This window comes from Lithobates pipiens, unplaced genomic scaffold (genome assembly GCF_037356315.1).
Source record: "Lithobates pipiens isolate NorthernLeopardFrog02 unplaced genomic scaffold, aLitPip1_a1.2 Scaffold_1, whole genome shotgun sequence".
Lineage (NCBI taxonomy): Eukaryota > Metazoa > Chordata > Amphibia > Anura > Ranidae > Lithobates > Lithobates pipiens.
In genome coordinates, this window is record NW_027507685.1 from 136,909,374 (window position 1) to 136,931,418 (window position 22,045).

Genomic DNA, 22,045 nt, shown 5'->3' on the forward strand with positions numbered 1-22,045 from the left:
AAGCGGTCTTGCCTACACACTGTCACACCAAATTCCGACAGCCAAGAACGCGGTGATGTCCACCACGTACAACGAGACTAGAAAAGGGAAGTTCAGCACCACGTGCAGCACCCTTTGGGCTCCTTCTGCTGATCTCGTGTTTATCGCGTGCTAGTAGAATATTGGTTAGAGACGATTTGCGCTTTTCAGACTTGTGCTTCAGATCGTTCCTGCTCTACAGTTTGTGCTTGTCGGTGCATATCTGCTTATTAGTAGGGATGAGCTTGGTGTTCGAGTCGAATGCATGTTTCGACTCGAAAACCGGCTGTTCGCCTGTTCGGCAAAGCCAGAACTCTGTGGGCCGTTCGCGGCAAATTCGTGTGGCGCTCATGGCCCACAATGCACTGCGCCATCGCAGTGCATTGCTGGCTCATGATTGGCCAAGCATGCACTGTGACCCTGCATGCTTGGCCAATCACAGCGCCGGCAGCGAGGAGAGCCATAATTGGCCACAGGCAGGATGCCTGTGGCCAATTATAGCTCAGGGGGTTTAGTACACGCCCCACACCATATAAGACCGCCAGCGCGGCGGCCTTGTGTAGTGTGTTCCGGCATGCAGGGAAAGAGCTAGATAGGCAGGGACAGTGTGTTCTTTTCTCAGGCATTTGCAGGAGTTAGTGGGTGTTGTGTGCCTCCAGCGTAGTACAGTGCCTTGCAAAAGTATTCGGCCCCCTTGAACTTTTCAACCTTTTGCCACATTTCAGGCTTCAAACATAAAGATATAAAATTTTTATTTTTTGTGAAGAATCACTAACAAGTGGGACACAATTGTGAAGTGGAACGAAATCTATTGGATATTTTCAACTTTTTTAGCAAATAAAAAACTGAAAATTGGTGCGTGCAAAATTATTCGGCCCCTTTACTTTCAGTGCAGCAAACTCACTCCAGAAGTTCAGCTAGGATCTCTGAATGATCCAATGTTGTCCTAAATGACTGATGGTGATAAATAGAATCCACCTGTGTGTAATCAAGTCTCTGTATAAATGCACCTGCTCTGTGATAGTCTCAGGGTTCTGTTGAAAGCGCAGAGAGCATCATGAAGACCAAGGAACACACCAGGCAGATCCGTAATACTGTTTTGGAGAAGTTTAAAGCTGGATTTGGATACAAAAAGATTTCCCAAGCTTTAAACATCCCAAGGAGCACTGTGCAAGCGATCATTTTGAAATGGAAGGAGTATCAGACCACTGCAAATCTACCAAGACCTGGCCGTCCCTTTAAAATGTTAGCTCAGACAAGGAGAAGACTGATCAGAGATGCAGCCAAGAGGCCCATGATCACTCTGGATGAACTGCAGAGAACTACAGCTGAGGTGGGAGAGTCTGTCCATAGGACAACAATCAGTCGTACAATGCACAAATCTGGCCTTTATGGAAGAGTGGCAAGAAAAAAGCCATTTCTCAAAAATATCCATAAAAAGTCTCGTCTAAAGTTTGCCACAAGCCACCTGGGAGACACACCAAACATGTGGAAGAAGGTGCTCTGGTCAGATGAAACCAAAATCGAACTTTTTGCCCACAATGCAAAACGATATGTTTGGCGTAAAAGCAACACAGCTCATCACCCTCAACACACCATCCCCACTGTCAAACATGGTGGTGGCAGCATCATGGTTTGGGCCTGCTTTTCTTCAGCAGGGACAGGGAAGATGCTTAAAATTAAGGGGAAGATGGATGCAGCCAAATACAGGACCATTCTGGATGAAAACCTGTTGGAGTCTGCAAAAGACCTGAAACTGGGACAGAGATTTATCTTCCAACAAGACAATGATCCCAAACATACAGCAAAATCTACAAAGGAATGGTTCACAAATAAACGTATCCAGGTGTTAGAATGGCCAAGTCAAAGTCCAGACCTGAATCCAATCGAGAATCTGTGGAAAGAGCTGAAAACTGCTATTCACAAATGCTCTCCATCCAACCTCACTGAGCTCGAGCTGTTTTGCAAGGAAGAATGGGCAAGAATTTCAGTCTCTCGATGTGCAAAACTGATAGAGACATACCCCAAGCGACTTGCAGCTGTAATCGCAGCAAAAGGTGGCTTTACAAAGTATTAACGCAAGGGGGCCGAATAATTTTGCACGCCCCACTTTTCATTTTTTTATTAGTTAAAAAAGTTTAAAAAATCCAATAGATTTCGTTCCACTTCACAATTGTGTCCCACTTGTTGGTGATTCTTCACAAAAAATAAAAATGTTATATCTTTATGTTTGAAGCCTGAAATGTGGCAAAAGGTTGAAAAGTTCAAGAGGGCCGAATACTTTCGCAAGGCACTGTATACACCTGTATCTACCCTTTATTGCTGTTGTTCTCTAATACAGCCTTCTGCAGGAGTTAGTGGGTGTTGTGTGCCTCCAGCGCAGTATACACCTGTATCTACCCTTTATTGCTGTTGTTCTCTAATACAGCCTTCTGCAGGAGTTAGTGGGTGTTGTGTGCCTCCAGCGCAGTATACACCTGTATCTACCCTTTATTGCTGTTGTTCTCTAATACAGCCATCTGCAGGAGTTAGTGGGTGTTGTGTGCCTCCAGCACAGCACAATATACACCTGTATCTACCCTTTATTGCTGTTGTTCTCTAATACAGCCACCTGCAGGAGTTAATGGGTGGTGTGTGCCTCCAGTACAGCACAGTATGCACCTGTATCTACCCTTTATTGCTGGCGTTCTCTAATACAGCCATCTGCAGGAGTTAGTGGGTGTTGTGTGCCTCCAGCACAGTATACACCTGTATCTACCCTTTATTGCTGGTGTCCTATAATAAAGGCATCTGCAGGAGTTAGTGGGTGTTGTGTGCCTCCAGCACAGCACAGTATACACCTGCATCTATGCTTTATTGCTGGTGTTCTCTAATACAGCCATTTGCAGGAGTTAGTGGGTGTTGTGTGCCTCCAGCACAGCATAATATACACCTGTTTCTACCCTTTATTGCTGGTGTTCTTTAATACAGGCATCTGCAGGAGTTTGTGGGTGTTGTGTGCCTCCAGCACAGTATACACCTGTATCTACCGTTTACTGCTGGTGTTCTATAATACAGGAATCTGCAGGCGTTAATGGGTGTTGTGTGCCTCCAGCACATCACTGTATAAACCTGTATCTACCCTTTATTGCTGGTGTTCTCTAATACAGCCATCTGCAGGAGTTAGTGGGTGTTGTGTGCCTCCAGCACAGCATAATATACACCTGTATCTACCCTTTATTGCTGGTGTTCTTTAATACAGGCATCTGCAGGAGTTAGTGGGTGTTGTGTGCCTCCAGCACAGTATATACCTGTATCTACCGTTTATTGCTGGTGTTCTTTAATAAAGGCATCTGCAGGAGTTAGTAGGTATTGTGTGTGTACAGCACAGCACAGTATACACCTGTATCTACCCTTTATTGCTGGTGTTCTCTAATACAGCCATCTGCAGGAGTTAGTGGGTGTTGTGTGCCTCCAGAACAGTATACACCTGTATCTACCCTTTATTGCTGGTGCTCTATCATACAGGCATCTGCAGGAGTTAGTGGGTGTTGTGTGCCTCCAGCACAATATACACTACCCAATTGCTGGTTTTCCCATCTCCCTGCAGGCCATTACTGTGTCTGGAAGGCCAACAAGGAGAGGCAGACAGTCACTAGCCAATTAAAGAGGGCAAGCAGGCTCTGTGTCTAGAGACAACAGTGCTGGTCATGGACGCGGTGCATCGTCATCAGCACGTGGTCATGGGACACGCCTGTCCTTATTTTCGGCAGCAGGACGTGTTGAGCCGCATCATGCCGAAGACTTGGTAGAGTGGATGACCAAGCCCTCTTCATCCTCCTCATCCTCTCTCACCCAGGCTCAGGGTACTAGCAAAGCAGCTGCCAATGCATCCTCTTCCCTCGTCTCAATGTCATCATCAGTCACTCCTTCCCTAGACCCACCATGTCCTCCTGAGGAGTCCCCCGAACTGTTTGAGAACAGTGTTGGGTACATGCTCCAGGAGGATGCCCAGTGTTTTGAAGGCTCTGATGATGATACCCAACTAGAGGAAGGCAGTAGCGTGAGCACAGAGAGAGGGGATGCTCAAGAAGGACAGCAATCTGGTAGTCATGTTCCACCAGCTGCAGCATACTGCCAGGTTTGCTCCAGTGATGAAGAGGGAGGGGATGATGAGGTCACTGACTCCACGTGGGTGCCTGATAGGAGAGAGGAGGAGGAGGCACATCTCCAACGAGGCAGGATGCCCTCTGGGGGCCAGCTAAGGGGCAGCACACCGACTGAATCCTGTGCATGCAAGACGCTGCCTCTGCACGTTATTCCAAAAGTTCTTTGGTGTGGCCGTTTCTTTGAGGCAAGTGCATCAGATCACACTGCTGCTATTTGGAACATATGTTATAAGCGTATCCCACGTGGCCAAAACATCAGCCGCTTGGGCACCACATGCTTGACCAGACATATGTTGACCTGCCATGCAGCTCCTTGGCAAGCGTACCTTAAAGACCCACACCAAAGAACAAAGCGGTCTTCTCCTTTCTCCTCATCAGCTGGGATCTCCAACCCCACAAGACCTTCAGACCTCTCAGAAATCGTCACTGAGAGGAATGAAGGTGTAGAATTAGGTGTGTCACAGTCAAGTACTTGCGGGCACTCTACTAGCAGTACACCCACGTCCAATTGTAGCAGGCAAATTTCCCTGCCCCAGCTGCTGGACCGTCAAAAGAAGTTCACTCCCAGCCATCCACATGCCCAGCGGTTGAATGCTAACTTGGTTAAATTGCTAGCACTTCAACTGCTGCCTTTTCAGTTGGAAGACAGCCCCCTTCCGTGAGTTTGTACAATGTACGGTTCCTCAGTGGCAGGTCCCAAAATGCCCCTTTTTCTCACAGAAGGCGATTCCGCCTCTCTACCAGCATGTGAAAGGCAATGTTCTTGCCTTGCTGGACAGGGCGGTCAGCAGTAAGGTGCACATTACCGCTGACTCATGGTCCAGCAGGCATGGACAGGGACATTATCTATCTTTCACGGCCCATTGGGTCACTCTTCTGGCAGGTGGGAATGATGCAGGACAAGGTGCAGTAGTGTTGGAGGTTGTTCCACCACCACGCCTCCAAAATGCTACTACTGGTTGTGACACACCTCTCTCCTCCACCCCCTCCTCTTCTTCTTCTCCTCTTTTTCTTCCTCCATGGTCTCTTCCAGTGCTCTATCCTCAGAACCAGAGGTGCTCCGTAGGCGTTCAAGGGGCTACGCAAGTACGCAGGCAAAAAGATGCCATGCTGTGCTTGCGCTGGTTTGTTTGGGGGACAGGAGCTACACTGGGGCAGATATTTTATCAGCTCTGCAGGGGCAGGCCGAGAGGTGGTTGACGCCAGCATAAGCCAGGAATGGTGGTTTGCGACAATGGCACCAACCTCCTCTCCGCCCTCCGACAGGGACAATTGACCCATGTGCCCTGTGTGGCTCACGTCCTTAGCCTGGTGGTGCAGTGGTTCTTGGGCAGGTTCCTGGGCTTTCAGAATGTCCTGAGGCAGGCCAGGAAAGTCTGTGTGCATTTCTGCCGATCATTTAATGCCAGTGCTCAGCTGGCTGAGCTCCAAAAGGACTTGAACCTGCCCAAGAACCGCCTTATATGTGACATGCCCACCAGGTGGAACTCAAAGTTGGCCATGCTGCAGCGACTGCACACGCAGCAGAGGGCCATCAATGAGTACCTGTGCGACTACGGCACCAGGACAGGGTCAGGGGAGCTCGTTTTTTCCCCACCACGCCACTGGGGCATGATCAGGGATGTCACAAACTCCTGGTCCTGGACAACGTGTTGCTGAGGCTTCGGTCAGTCACAGAAGGAGCGGTGGAGAAGATGGCCGTCTGACCGATGCATTCAGACAATTTTTTAGTCCGCAGCCCCAAGGTATGATCGGTTCCAGCATCCATCGCCAGCGTCTGATTTACATGGTGCAGGAATACCTAGAGGCAAGGTCAGACTTGGACACCTTTCCCACCGAAAATCCTCTGGCTTACTGGGTCTTGAGGATGGATCACTGGCCAGAGCTTGCACAGTATGCAATTGAGCTACTGGCCTATCCTGCATCCAGCGTTCTTTCGGAACACACCTTCAGTGCTGCAGTGGCTTTGTAACCGAACACAGGGTGCGCCTGTCCACCGACTCGGTTGATCGACCGACCTTCATAAAGATGAATCAGTCTTGGATCACCACCAGCTACCAAGCACCTTCAAGACTGCCTATGCTGATGCTGAGTGACTGTCCTGTTAAGTTGGCTGACTATCCTCTTCCTCCTCAATGATCCCGCTGATATCTTGGAAGAACATTTTTGGTTCTGGGTGATGCCACCAGCCCAATTTTTCAGACCCTGTTTAACCACTTAACAACCGGCCCATAGCCGAATGACGGCTACAGGGAGGTTGCTTAACTTCCCCTGGGGCGCGCACTCGAGAGCATCCGTGACCGCCGGGGGCAAAGGGCGTGGTGCATCACGGATCACTGTAAACAGCCGCAATGAGCGGCCGTTTACCACGTGATCGCTCCGTCAAATGATGGAGCGATAACTTGCAAACGAGCTTATTCCTCCCTCCCCTCTCTGTACCGATCTGTACAGTGAGAGGGGAGAGATCGGTGTCAGCAGCGCTGTGGGCTGGATCTTCAGTGCCCACAGCGCTGCTCACCGAGAATTAACCCCTCAATTCCCTGGCAATACCCAGCAATTCCCTGCCAATACTCTGCAATACTCTGCAATGCCCTGCCAATACTCTGCAATGACCTGCCAATACTCTGCAATACCCAGCAATGCCCTGCCAATACTCTGCAATACTCTGCAATACCCAGAAATGCCCTGCCAATACTCTGCAATACTCAGCAATGCCCTGCCAATACACTGCAATACCTTGCCAATACTCTGCGATGCCTTGCCAATACTCTGTGATGTCCTGCCAATACTCTGCAATACCCAGCAATGCCCTGCCAATACTCTGTGATGCCCTGCCAATACTCTGCAATACCCAGCAATGCCCTGCCAATACTCTGCAATACCCACCAATGCCCTGCCAATACTCTGCAATACCCAGCAATAATCTGCAATACCCAGCAATAGCCTGCAATACCCTGCCAATACTCTGCCAAAAATTGACTTACCCAGCCATACTCGGTGATACCCAGCCATACTCGGTGATACCCTGCAATACCTAACCATACTCGGTGATACCCTGCAATACCAAGCCATATTCTGTAATACCCAGCCATACTCGGTGATACCCTGCAATACCCAGTCATAGTCGGTGATACCCTGCAATACCCAGCCATACTCGGTGATACCCTGCAATACCCAGCCATAGTCGGTGATACCCTGCAATACCCAGCCATACTTGGTGATACTCTGCAATACCCAGCCATACCCGGTGATACTCTGCAATACCCAGCCATACTCGGCCATGCTCAGCCATACTCTGTGATACCCTGCAATACCAAGCAATGCCCTGCCAATACTCTGCAATACTCTTCAATAGGGATGAGCTTCGTGTTCGAGTCAAACATACGTTCGACTCGAACATCGGCTGTTTGCCCGTTCGGCGAATTCCGAACGTTATGGGTTGTTCGCGCCAAATTCGTGTGGCGCTCACGGCCCACAATGCACTGCGTCATCGCAGTGCATTGCTGGCTCATGATTGGCCAAGCATGCACTGTGACCCCGCATGCTTGGCGAATCACAGCGCCAGCAGCGAGGAGAGCCATGATTGGCCACAGGCAGGATGCCTGTGGCCAATCATAGCTCAGGCTGTGTAGTACACGCCCCACACTATATAAGGCCGCCAGCGCGGCGGCCTAGTGTAGTGTGTTGGCATCTGAAGCAGTTAGTGGGTGTTCTGTGTACCTTCAACACAGTACACACCGATCGTTTTCGGACGATTTTCGATCTTGCTGTTGTGTAGTGGTTGTTGTCTGTGTGCCCTGACCGCAGTATACACCGCTATATTCACCTCACCTATATAGCTAGTAAACTATCTTTTATAATAGAGCTTGCAGTCATTAGTGTTAGGAGCTTGTGCGTGCTGTCTGCGTGCTCTGTACCCAGTACACACCGCTATATCCACCTACATAGCTCTTCTCTATTTTAGCCCACTTGCCATCTGCAGGAGTTATTGGAAGTTGTGTGTGCCTCCAGCACAGCACAGTATACATCTGTATATACCCCTTTATCTCTGGTGTTCTATAAAAAAGGCATCTGCAGGAGTTAGTGGGTTTTTTGTGCCTCCAGCACAATATACACCTGTATCTACCCTTTATTGCTGTTCTCTAATAGAGCCATCTGCAGGGCTTAGTGGGTGTTGTGTGACTCAATTACAGTATACCCCTTTATCTCTGGTGTTCTATAATAAAGGCATCTGCAGGAGTTAGTGGGTGTTGTGTGACTCCAGCACAATATACACCTGTATCTACCGTTTATTGCTGTTCTCTAATAGAGCCATCTGCAGGGCTTAGTGGGTGTTGTGTGACTCCATTACACTGCTGTTTTACCCAACTCCCTTCAGGCCATTACCATGTCTGGAAGGCCAGCAAGGAGAGGCAGACAGGCGCGAGCCGATAAAAGAGGGCAAGCAGGCTCTGTGTCTAGAGACAACAGTGCTGGTCGTGGACGCGGTGCATTGTCATCAGCACGTGGCCATGGGACACGCTTGTCCTTCTTTTCGGCAGCTGGACATGTTGAACCGCAACATGCCAACGACTTGGTAGAGTGGATGACCAAGCCCTCTTCATCCTCCTCATCCTCTCTCACCCAGTCTCAGGGTACTAGCAAAGCAGCTGCCAACGCATCGTCTTCCCTCCTCTCAATGTCATCATCAGTGACTCCTTCCCTAGATCCACCACGTCCTCCTGAGGAGTCTCCTCAACTCTTTGAGCACAGTGTTGGGTACATGCTCCAGGAGGATGCCCAGTGTTTTGTGGGCTCTGATGATGACACTCAGCTAGAGGAAGGCAGTAGCGTGAGCGCAGAGAGAGGGGTTGCTCAAGAAGGACAGCAATCTGGCAGTCATGTTCCACAAGCTGCAGCATACTGCCAGGTTTGCTACAGCGATGAAGAGGGAGGGGATGATGAGGGCACTAACTCCACGTGGGTGCCTGGAAGGAGAGAGGAGGAGGAGGAGGAGGAGGCACATGTCCAACCAGGCAGGATGCCCTCCGGGGGCCAGCTTAGGGGCAGCACACCGACTGAATCACACCGCAGAGCTCCGCCTGTGCAGGGCGCTGCCTCTGCGCGTTATTCTAAAAGTTCTTTGGTGTGGGCCTTTTTTGAGACGAGTGCATCAGATCGCACCGCTGCTATTTGCAACATATGTCTCAAGCGTATCTCGCGTGGCCAAAACATCACCTGCTTGGACACCACATGCTTGACCAGACATATGTTGACCTGCCATGCAGCTCGTTGGCAAGCGTACCTCAAAGACCCACACCAAAGAACAAAGCGGACCTCTCCTTGCTCCTCATCAGCTGGCATCTCCAACCCCACTAGACCTTCAGTCCTCTCTGAAACCTGCTCTGAGAGGAATGAAGGTGTAGAATTAGGTGTGTCACAGCCAAGTGCTTCCGGGAACTCTGCTAGCGGTACACCTACGTCCGATTATAGCAGGCAAATGTCCCTGCCCCAGCTGCTGGACCGGCGAAAGAACTTCACTCCCAGCCATCCACATGCCCAGCGGTTAAATGCTAGCTTGGCTAAATTGCTAGCACTTCAACTGCTGCCTTTTCAGTTGGTAGACTCGGCCCCCTTTCGTGAGTTTGTACAATGTGTGGTTCCTCAGTGGCAGGTCCCCAAACGCCACTTTTTATCACGGAAGGCGATTCCAGCTCTCTACCGGCATGTGGAAGGCAATGTCCTTGCCTCGCTGGACAGGGCAGTCAGCGGTAAGGTGCATATTACTGCTGACTCATGATCTAGCAGGCATGGACAGGGACGTTACCTGTCTTTCACGGCCCATTGGGTCACTCTTCTGGCAGCTGGGAAGGATGCAGGACAAGGTGCAGTAGTGTTGGAGGTTGTTCCGCCACCACGCCTCCAAAATGCTACTATTGGTTGTGACACACCTCTCTCCTCCACCCCCTCCTCTTCTTCTTCCTCCATGGCCTCTTCCAGTGCTCTGTCCTCAGAACCAGCGGTGCTCCGTAGGCGTTCCAGGGGCTACGCAAGTACGCAGGCAAAACGATGCCATGCCGTGCTTGCGCTGGTTTGTTTGGGGGACAGGAGCCACACTGGGGCGGATGTTTTGTCAGCTCTGCAGGGGCAGGCCGAGAGGTGGTTGACGCCACGCCAGCTTAAGCCAGGAATGGTGGTTTGTGACAATGGCACCAACCTCCTCTCCGCCCTCCGACAGGAACAACTGACCCATGTGCCCTGTGTAGCTCACGTCCTTAACCTGGTGGTGCAGCGGTTCTTGGGCAGGTTCCCCGGCTTACAGGATGTCCTGAAGCAGGCCAGGAAAGTCTGTGTGCATTTCCGCCGATCATTTAATGCCTGTGCTCGGCTGGCTGAGCTCCAAAAGGAGTTGAACCTGCCCAAGAACCGCCTTATATGTGACATGCCCACCAGGTGGAACTCAACGTTGTCCATGCTACAGCGACTGCACATGCAGCAGAGGGCCATCAATGAGTACCTGTGCAAATACGGCACCAGGACAGGGTCAGGGGAGCTCGGTTTTTTCTCACCACGCCAGTGGGGCATGATCAGAGATGCATGCACTGTCCTGTCACCGTTTGAGGAGGCCACAAGGATGGTGAGCAGTGACAGTGCATGCATCAGTGACACTGTACCTCTTGTCCATCTCTTGGAGCATACGCTGCGTGGAATAATGGACAGGGCACTTGAGGCAGAACAGAGGCAGGAAGAGGAGGACTACCTTGCCTCTCAAGGCCCCCTTTATCCAGACAGTGTTCCTGCTGTGCCACCCATCACACAGGAAGAGGATGAGGAGGAGGAAGAGGAGGAGGAGGATGATTGTGTCAGCATGGAGGTGGAGGCTGGCACTCAGCATCAGCAGCAGCAGCAGCAGTCTTGTAGGGATGATTTACAGTCCCAAGAAACCCGTGGACTTGTACGTGGCTGGGAGGAGGTAGCTGCGGATCATGTTGTCCTTAGTGACCCAGAGGACTCCGGACCGAATGCCTCAGCTAACCTACGCTGCATGGCCTCCCTGATCCTGCAAAGCCTGCGGAAGGATCCTCGTATTCTTCGGATCAAGGAGAGGGACCATTACTGGCTGGCCACTCTCCTTGATCCACGGTACAAGGGTAAGGTTGCCGACCTTATCTTGCCATCGCAGAGGGAGCAGAGGATGAGACATCTCCGGGAGGCCTTGCAGAAAGGTCTGTGCAACGCGTTCCCAGAGACTGGGAGGTTACAAACTCCTGGTCCTGGACAACGTGTGTGTTGAGGCATTGGTCAGAAGGAGGGGTGGAGAAGGTGGCCGTCTGACTGATGCTTTCAGACAATTTTTTAGTCCGCAGCCCCAAGGTATGATTGGTTCCAGCACCCATCGCCAGCGTCTGATTTACATGGTGCAGGAATACCTAGGGGCAAGGTCAGACTTGGACACCTTTCCCACCGAAAATCCTCTGGCTTACTGGGTCTTGAGGATGGATCACTGGCCAGAGCTTGCACAGTATGCAATTGAGCTACTGGCCTATCCTGCATCCAGCGTTCTTTCGGAACGCACCTTCAGTGCTGCTGGTGGCTTTGTTAACAATCACAGGGTGTGCCTGTCCACCGAATAAGTTGATCGACTGACCTTCATCAAGATGAATCAGTCTTGGATCACCCACAGCTACCAAGCACCTGAAGCTGATGTAACAGAATAATATTTTTTGGAAATATCACATCCCTTCAAGACTGCCTATGCTGATGCTGAGTGACTGTCCTGTTATGTTGATTGTCTATCCTCTTCCTCCTCCGCTGATATGTTGGAAGAACATTTCTGGTTCTGGGTGATGCCTAAGGCCCAATTTTTCTGCCCCTGTTTAACAGGGGCGTTTAATTACAATTTTTGATGCAATGCTTTGCAGCAGGGCTAATTCCTGCAATCAAACAAGAGTATATGGGAGAGGTTGCAGTGTGGTGGCACCAGCACCAGTGCCTAAGGCCCAATTTTTCTGCCCCTGTTTAACAGGGGCGTTTAAGTACAATTTTTGATGCACTGCTTTGCAGCAGGGCTAATTCCTCCAATAAAACTAGAGTATATGGAAGAGGTTGCAGTGTGGTGGCACCAGCACCAGTGCCTAAGGCCCAATTTTTCTGCCCCTGTTTAACAGGGGCGTTTAATTACAATTTTTGATGCAATGCTTTGCAGCAGGGCTAATTCCTGCAATAAAACTAGAGTATATGGGAGAGGTTGCAGTGTGGTGGCACCAGCAGCAGTGCCTATGGCCAAATTTTTCTGCCCCTGTTTAACAGGGACATGTAATTACAATTCTTGATATAATATTTCACAGGAGGGCCCCTTCCTGTGCCCACCCAGAGTAACGGTGAGGACTTATAGTGTTGTGGCACCAGCACCACAACCACCAAAGGTCAATTTTTCTACCACTGTTTAACAATGGCATGTAATTACAATTCTTGATATAATCGTTCACAGCAGGGCGCTCCAGCGCCCACCAAGAGTCACTTTGAGGGCTTACAATGTTGTGGCAAAACCAACACCTTGTTCCGCCATTTCTGCAGAGCATATAGGGCAGGCCCCTACTTTCAAACATCCAATTTACAAACATCTCCTACTTGCAAACGGAAGGAGACAACAGCAAGTGAGATGAAAAAAGATGGACGACAAAACAAATTATACAGGGGTGATAACCCTTCCCTATGTTTTCCAAAAAGCTTAAAAATTGTTTTTTTAACTGGAGCTACACTTTAAAAATGTACCAGTTGAAAATTACAAACAGATTCAACTTAACACAACAAACCTACACAGTCCCTGTCTTGTTTGCACCGCCTGTATACTGCTGTTCTGAGTATATAGGGCCTGGGGGCCACACGCATTTCCTTTTTTTAATATGGGTACAGGGTTCCCCTTAATATGCGTACAAGACCCAAATAGGCTGGTAATGGGCAGGGAGGGCTACCCATGCCATTTTTCTCAATGATTTTCAACCATATTGCAGGAACCAGATATAACATTAAAACCGCAAGCAGTTTTAAATGGTGTTATTTCCGTTTAATGCCATTTTGTGCAGGGACTGTTCTAAACACGGGAAACACATGGCACTTCACAGGCATACTACAGACACCCCCCAGGCACCATATTTAAAGGGATATTTCACTTTTTTTTTTCTATTTAATCGTCATTAAAATCAGTGCTCCCGCCAAAACGGCCATTTTTAAAAACATTTTATGCATTGACCCATGTCCCCTGGGGCAGGAGCCAGGTCCCCAAACCCTTTTTAGGACAGTATCTTGCATATTAGCCGTTAAAATAAGCACTTTTAATTTCGAACGTTCGAGTCCCATAGACTTCAATGGGGTTCTAAAGTTCGTTCGAATTTGGGGTCCGTTCGAAAGTTCTGGTGCGAACCGAACCGGGGGGTGTTCGGCTCATCCCTACTCTTCAATACCCAGCAATGCTCGGCCAATACTCTGAAATACTCTGCAATGCCCCGCCAATACTCTGCAATACCCAGCAATGCCCTGTCAATACTCTGCAATGGCCTGCCAATACTCTGCAATACCCAGCAATGCCCTGCCAATAATCTGCAATACCCAGCAATGCCCTGCCAATACTCTGCAATACTCTGCAATACCCAGCAATGCTTGGCCAATACTCTGCAATACTCTGCAATGCCCCGCCACTACTCTGCAATACTCTGCAATGCCCTGCCAATACTCTGCAATACCCAGTCATGCCCTGCCAATACTCTGCAATACCCGCCAATACTCTGCAATACCCGCCAATACTCTGCAATGCCAGCTAATACTCTGCAATACCTGCCAATACTCTGCAATACCTGCCAATACTCTGCAATGCCAGCTAATACTCTGCAATACCTGCCAATACTCTGCAATACCTGCCAATACTCTGCAATACCCGCCAATACTCTGCAATGCCAGCCAATACTCTGCAATGCCCGCCAATACTCTGCAATGCCCGCCAATACTCTGCAATACCCGCCAATACTCTGCAATACCCACCAATACTCTGCAATACCAGCTAATACTCTGCAATACCAGCTAATATTCTGCAATACCCTGCCATAAATTGCCATACCCGGAGATACCCAGCCATACTCGGCGATACCCAGCCATACCCAGCCATACTCGGCGAAGCCCTGCAATACCCAGCCATAGACACCCCCCCCCCTCCCGCCGCCATCCGGTGCTTCTACCGACTCGCCAATACGATCAAAGCCAGAATCTTTTTTGTTTTGTTTTTTATTTCAGGCTTCCCAGCCTAGAGGTGAGATGTGGGGTCTTATTGACCCCATATCTCCCTGTAAAGAGGACCTGTCATGCCTATTCCTATTACAAGGGATGTTTACATTCCTTGTAATAGGAATAAAAGTGATCAAAAAAATTATTTTTGGGGAAAAAAATGTCAAACTAAAATAAATAAAGTAAAATGAACAATAAGAATTTGAATTTTTTTTTAAAGTGCGATAATTCTAGCCCTAGACCTCCTCTGTAACTCAAAATATGTAACCAGTAAAAAAAATTTAAAGTGCCGCCTATGGGGATTTTTAAGTAGCGACGTTTGGCGCCATTCCACGAGCATGTGCAATTTTGAAGAGTGACATGTTAGGTATCTATTTACTCGGCGTAACTTCATATTTCACATTATGCAAAAATTGGGCTAACTTTACTATGTTTTTTTTTAAGCACAAAATTGTTTTTTTTTTTCAAAAAAAAGCATTCGGAAAATTGCTGCGCAAATACCGTGAGAGATAAAAAGTTACAACGACCACCATTGTATTCTCCAGGGTGTTTGCTAAAAAAACATATATAATGTTTTGGGATTCTATGTAATTTTCTAGCAAATAAATTATGATTTTTACATGTAGGAGAGAAATGTCAGAATTGTCCTGGGTGATCCAGAACGCCTGATGGTGCTCCCTGCATGTTGGGTCTCTGTATGTGGCCATACTGTGTAAAAGTCTCACACATGTGGTATCGCCATACTCGGGAGTAATAGCAGAATGTGTTTTGGGGTGTAATTTGTGGTATGCATATGCTGTGTGTTGTGAGAAATAAACTGATAATATGACAATTTTGTGGGAAAAAAAAAGAAAAAAATCTTGATCTTGCAAAGAATTGTGGGAAAAAATGACAACTTCAAAAAACTCATCATGCCTCTTACTAAATACCTTGGAATGTCTTCTTTCCAAAAAGGGGTCATTTGGGGGGTATTTGTACTTTTCTGGCATGTTAGGGTCTCAAGAATTGAAATAGGCCATCAGTACTTCAGGTGTGATCAATTTTCAGATATTGGCACCATAGCTTGTGGACTCTATAACTTTCACAAAGACCAAATAATATCCACCAATTTGTACTTATTTTTACCAAAGATATGTAGTAGTATAAATTTTGGCCAAAATTTATGAAGAAAAATTACTAATCTGCTAAATTTTATAACAGAAACGAAGAAAAATTCATTTTTTTACAGAATTTTCTGTCTTTTTTCTTTTATAGCACAAAAAATAAAAAACCGAGCGGTGATTAAATACCATCAAAAGAAAGCTCTATTTGTGTGAAAAAAAGGACAAAAATTTCATATAGGTCCAGTGTTGCATGACTGAGTAATTGTCATTCAAAATGTGAGAGCACCGAAAGCTGAAAATTGGTCTGGTTATTAAGGGTGTTTAAGTGCCAAGTGGTCAAGTGGTTAAAGGAATATTTCACTTTTTTTCACTTTAATCATCATTAAAATCAGTGCTCCCGAAAAAAACGTTGTTTTTAAAAACTATTTTGGCATTGCCCCATGTCCCCTGAGGCAGGAGCCAGGTCCCCAAACCCTTTTTAGGACAATATATTGCATATTAGCTATTAAAATTAGCACTTTTTATTTTGAACGTTTGAGTCCCATAGACTTCAATGGGGTTCTAAAGTTTGCACGAATTTTCGGTCCGTTCGAAAGTTCTGGTGCGAACCGAACCGGGGGTGTTCAGCTCATCTCTACTTATCAGTGCATGTAGTCAGTTTGCATTTGTTTTTCTTTGCGGCCTATATATTTATATAGTACGCTTTGATTTTCAGTGCTTATTGTCCGCTGGTTGCTGATTTGCATTTCATTCCTTTAGGCCTTGCTGTTTATCAGTGCATTCTGTTAGTCTGTTCTGACCAGCCGACCGTTTTGAAGCCATGTTGCGTGTACATACTCGTCATAGAGTTCGTGCTGTGCGGGGGCTTGGTGTTGGGGTTCTTACTTTGACACAAGCCCAGTCCATGAACAGGGCGAGGAGGAGTTCATGGACCAAGAATTGGTTGCTCCAGTGTGACCAATTCTCTCATTATTATTATTATTATTATTATACGCGATTTATATAGCGGCAACAGTTTACGCAGCGCTTTACAATGTATAGGGGGGGCAACACAATTACAGTACAATACAAAAGGTACAGGAGGGCCCTGCTCGTAGAGCTTACATTCTAAAGGGAGGGGGTGGTGGTACAAAAGGTAAGAGCTGCAGAGAATGATTTGATGGGGGTGGCTCTCATATGCCTTTGCTGCGTGAGATCCGTGAGAATAATCCTGATGATTTCAGGAATTATCTCAGGATGACGGACCCCATTTTTTAGCATCTGTTGGCTTTGCTGACCCCTTATATCAGCAGGCAGGATACCTGCATGCGGCAAGCTATCACTCCGGAGCAGAGGCTAGTTGCATCTTGCGGTACTTGGCGGCAGGGAGAAGCCTTCAAGACCTCAAGTTCTCGACAGGCATCTCCCCCAGGCTCCGGGGATGATTATCCCAGAGACCTGTTCTGCCATCATCCAGGTCCTGCAGAAGAAATATATGAGGGTAAGTTTTATCCTTTAACTTCACATTATATTTATCTACTGTTTGCTAATGTATTGTATTTCTTTCATCATTCTATAATTACCATAATTGTAATAAGCTGGGAATTTCCTCTTTGACCTCATGCATGTTAGATTTTTGTATGCTCCTTTTTTGTCCTTCATGCATATTTGCCTTCACTAACCCCCCCCAGCATGCTATCTGGGGCCCATATACTCCTAGTCTAGTCACTTAATGTATTTTGTCAGCTCCATTGTAATGCTTTACCCTAAATATCCCCTAAAATGTGTACAAATGTTATTGTTGTCCTTAAATTCATGGAGAGTGCCAGAGGCTTTTTTTTGGGGGGCCCAAAATCATTTGGAACCCCCAACCGCTAAGTCAGCTGATACCAATCCTCTATCTGCTGACTTTGCCAAACTCAAACACACTATACCTACCTCTTTTGTGGTCAGATTTATGGATGTTCTCAAAGCATGTAGTGCAAGGGCCTGCCTCAATACTTTCAAATGCTACTGTTTAAATTTTTCTTCTCCTATTATTATCTTGATAGGTAATTGCAGAATCTAAAAATGTGCTTACATTTATTAATTTGTTTTTCTGTCACTTCTTATTACCTGGCCAGTGGGCTGCCAATAGTGTAATTAAGGAGGGGCTGGCCAAAGTAACACACATTACTTTGTTACTCCATTATGTAGTGGAGAGGGTGGTTACCTGTCCAAAACATACCTCCTCCCCTAAAATATTTACAAGGGGCCATCAGAGGGGGTGATGAATCTGATAAGTGGATCTTATATAAATACTCTTTATGAGAAATGTTATACTGATGTTGGCCAACAATGTTTGTGTATAATCTGCTTGTAATGTTTCTTTGCAAAATTACTAATTAAATTTTTCTTGTTTGACTCCACAGTTTCCTTCAACGCCACAGGAATGGCAGACTGTGGCCTCCCAGTTTGCCCAGCGGTGGGATTTTCCTAACTGCGGAGGGGCAATTGATGGGAAGCACATCCACATCGCCCCACCACCCCATTTGGGGGTCATACTAATTTAACTATAAGGGGTTTCATAGTATCGTGTTGATGGTAGTGTGTCGGCAACGTATGAGTTTCTGTATGTGGATGTGGGGAGGAATGGCCGGATGTTGGATGGAGGAGTATTTACCCGGACCGAGTTTTACCGACGTCTCGAGAGTGGTGGCTTGGGATTACCAACCCCGGAGGAGAATGTCGAAGGAGTGCCATTTGTCTTCGTCGCAGTTGAGGCTTTCGGTCTGGAAAACCATGTCATGAGGCCATTCCCCCAGAGGGTTTTTAATTTCCGGCTGGCCAGAGCCAGAAAAGTTGTGGAAAATGCGTTTGGGATTCTGGCTAGCCGGTTCCGCCTGTTTCAAACAGCCATTAATATGGTGGAATACAAACTTAATACCATTGTCTTATCTTGTTGCATCCTGCATAACTTTTTGAAAATAAATAACCCAACTGATGTGGTCACAGTTGGGCCTGACGCTGGACTTCAGCAATCAATGACATCCCTGGAAGCGGCCCATCCTGGCTTGCCCCCCCCCAAAGCACCCGTGAAATGCGACAAAACTATTTAGAATATTTTTCCGGGAGGGGGGCCATTGCTTTGCCAGCACATTTTGAATAGATATTACATCCAATCTGCTAAAATGTGGATTTTGATTTCCCGCTTGTGTTTCTATTTTGTGTCTCCTAGTGCACTTGTAGTGCCAAGTGATTTGTACATTATTATATAACACCCATTGATACTGTAAACACCAATTTAAACAAAAAAATGGTATTGATCATTGAAAGAAGAAGCCACACATTGTTGAGTAAAAATCCTTTTACTCCGTACACATTCACATGTGCATTGTAAAACATTTTTGTAAAAAAGTATAACATTTTGAGTTATCTACATTTTTTTTACATTGTTACACTTAATTCTGTACGTTTAAGTTACTATTATAATGTTAATTATTGCACTTTAAGTGCATTCTCCACCACCCCTGCTTAGTCCACGTCTTTATGAACCTTTCTTTGTGCACTGGTGCGCAGTCGTGTTGGAACAGGAAGGGACCATCCCCAAACTGTTCCCACAAAGTTGGGAACGTGAAATAGTCCAAAATGTCTTGGTATGCTGATGCCTTAAAAGTTCCCTTCATATATATGTCTGTTTGAGCTTTGGGGTGCACACCATAATGCAGCAGGTTGCGCACGCATATGCTGGTAAGATTATAATTAAAGTAGACCTACAGTTTCAAACTAGTTCTGGATAAAAAAAGGGTTAAACTTTTTATTGCTGACTGTATTCCCCTTGGGAGCATCTGCACTCAATAGCTGTCCCAATGGTCACTGTCACTGGGACAGAAAGTGAAGGAAAGGTCTTTTACAATTGTCTCCAACACATGAGTAAAATATGCATTTTTCCATTGGGACCCCCTGTTCTGTTGACAGCTGTCGAAGTTTGCGTTTCCCCGAATCCCCTCAATTGAATTTCTACTTCCTTCTAGTCATGTCTCTGAAACAGGAAGAGAGGGGAAATCTCTTCAACAAAAACAATAAAAAACATGTAGCACTGAACCCCGAAGGAGCGGCTGATTTTATTGGGCTTACCGTTACCTTCTTCACCTTGTGTATGTCTAGGGATTTCCCGAGGTTGATGGCCCAAAAGATCGCAGAAGCTGAAACTGGATCCAATTCAAGGATTTCTATTTACAAAAAGGGGATAAACAAAACACAGTCTCTCAATGAGGGTTAGAGGGTTTTAGGTAGTAAGTTCAGGTACTCTTGGAACTTAGTCAAATTAGGAAGTCTCTCACTATAGAAATTCAGAGAATAGTCATTCACAACTCGATCCTCACTGCTACCGGATAGACCTCCTCTCACTAGGCCTAGCAGCCGATAGAGTGTTCAGATAAAGCAAAGATTCTGCCACAGACTTGTTGTAGAAAACATTTGAATAAACTGAAGGATGTAGACAAACTCAGAGAGCCCTCATACGGTACCAGTATCTTGCAGTATCTTGCAGCCTGTTTGGCGATACCGTACGAGTGTAGATTCACTTGGGGTCTTTCAACTAAGCCTCCAGGCTCTTTCTGAGAAGCCAGCCTTCCACGTGGCCTTCTACCGAAGAGTCCTCCCCTGGTTGCTTCCTCAGTTGCTGGGCCTCTCCCCAGATGAGACGGCATGGACCACCTCCGAATCCTCTTTCCAGTTACTTTGCCTCGGGCTAGCCGGGACCGATACTCGGAATTGGATGGATCCCCACCCCAGACCATTAGAGCCATGGGGGCTGGTCAGGAGGACCAGGACCAAACAGACAGAAAGCTCTTTTGGACCGGAACCCAGAAGCACGTGATGTCAGTACCTTAAGTACCCTAGGGGGGGGTGTGGCCGGATGTGTAGGGTGGAGTGAGCATGATGAGAGGACGCCGTGTGTAACTCCCTCCAGGGCCCCCATGATGGAAGCGTGGAGCATATAGTATCCAAATGTATCCAAATGCCACGGCCAAGCACAGCGTGAGGAGGACCGGAGCTGAATAACATAGCTGGACGCTTGACGCTGGACGGGAGGAGGAGTGACAGCGCTACGCTATCACGCTGCGCCGCCGGGGATCTCCGCTGACCTCCGAGTCTGCAGCCGTCGTATCCGACGTTCCGAAGTGAAGCGCGAGCCCACGAGTACCCCCGATCAACGCCGAACCTCTCCAATCGTGAGATACTGAGAGATATCGTGTACAAGCGTTACCGAAGGCTCCTCCGATCCCCAGTAAGCTGCGACAGGAGGAAGGAGGTAAGCGGCAGGAGCGCGGGGAGGAGGAAGCCGGCAGTCAGAGGGGCACTACAGGCAGAGGACTGATAAGGAAGGCTGCGGTATAGCGATGCCTACGAGCCGGATGGGGTAAGAAAGACCTGTACTCCCCGGTCATCTTTTCATTTTTGTCTCTCTCTTTCGATGTCTGGATGTTTGGATTCCACTGCCTCCTGTGTGTGCCTTAAGGCGAGAGACTGCTAAATTGTTAGCCTGGGTAAAGGAATACTTCCTGGCAAAAAAGAATCTGAATATGCAGTAAGCAGCGCTTAAGAAATATCTGCTTATGAGAACGGGTGGATTGACTATAAAGTTGTTTATACAATTAGTACAGTACTGTATTGACCTATTAACAGTGGGACGGTCTCTGTTTTAAAAAAAAAAAAAAAAAAAGCTGACAGGCTAAACAGTTCATGAGCCAATGTGAGTAAATAAATGCATGTGGAGTTGCAGAACCAGGAAATAGGAGGTTTTTGTGTTACCTGAAATGAGCATTGGAATACGGTCATTACTGCATTAAGTGAATATTGTGTGGTGGGCGGCTGGATCAGTATCCCTTTAAAACACGATATAACACGATATATCCAGGATTGTCCCGAAGTAGGGACGAGAAAAAGGAAAGTAAGATGCAACATTTGCGTTCTGCAAAAGAAAGGGGGGAAAAAAGCTTGCAACAGTCCGTTACAGCAGCTAAGTTAGAACAATATGCCCACAATCCGGTTCAGTCATCCCAGACCCCTCCAAAAAAAGGACAGTCAAAAGGGCAGCAAGGCGTAATGACTGAAAGGAAAAGTGTGGGGCAGTCAAATATTAATATCAACACACAAGTCGGAGCAGTGGTAAAACTCTCAGTAAATAAAAATGCGGAAGCAGGGGAACAGAATATTGAAGCTACAGTAGGTGACTCCCCCCCGATAGAAAAGGAGCCAACTATAAAGGATGTATTATTGGCCGTAAATGCATGCAACATTTCACTTAAAGAACTCTGTAATCAAATGAAGGGAGTGAAGGAAGATCTAATCGTGGTAAGGCAAGATTTACAGAAAGTGGTGGAAAGGACGACAGAACTTGAGATAAGGACTAGTCGATTAGAAGACGATACAACCTTCCTAATTAAAGAAGTAGAAAGCCTGAAGGAGCAGTTCAGTGGATATAGAACAAGAATGGACGAAATGGAAAATAGGCTCCGGAGGGACAATGTGCGAGTAGTGGGCCTTCCCGAAAAA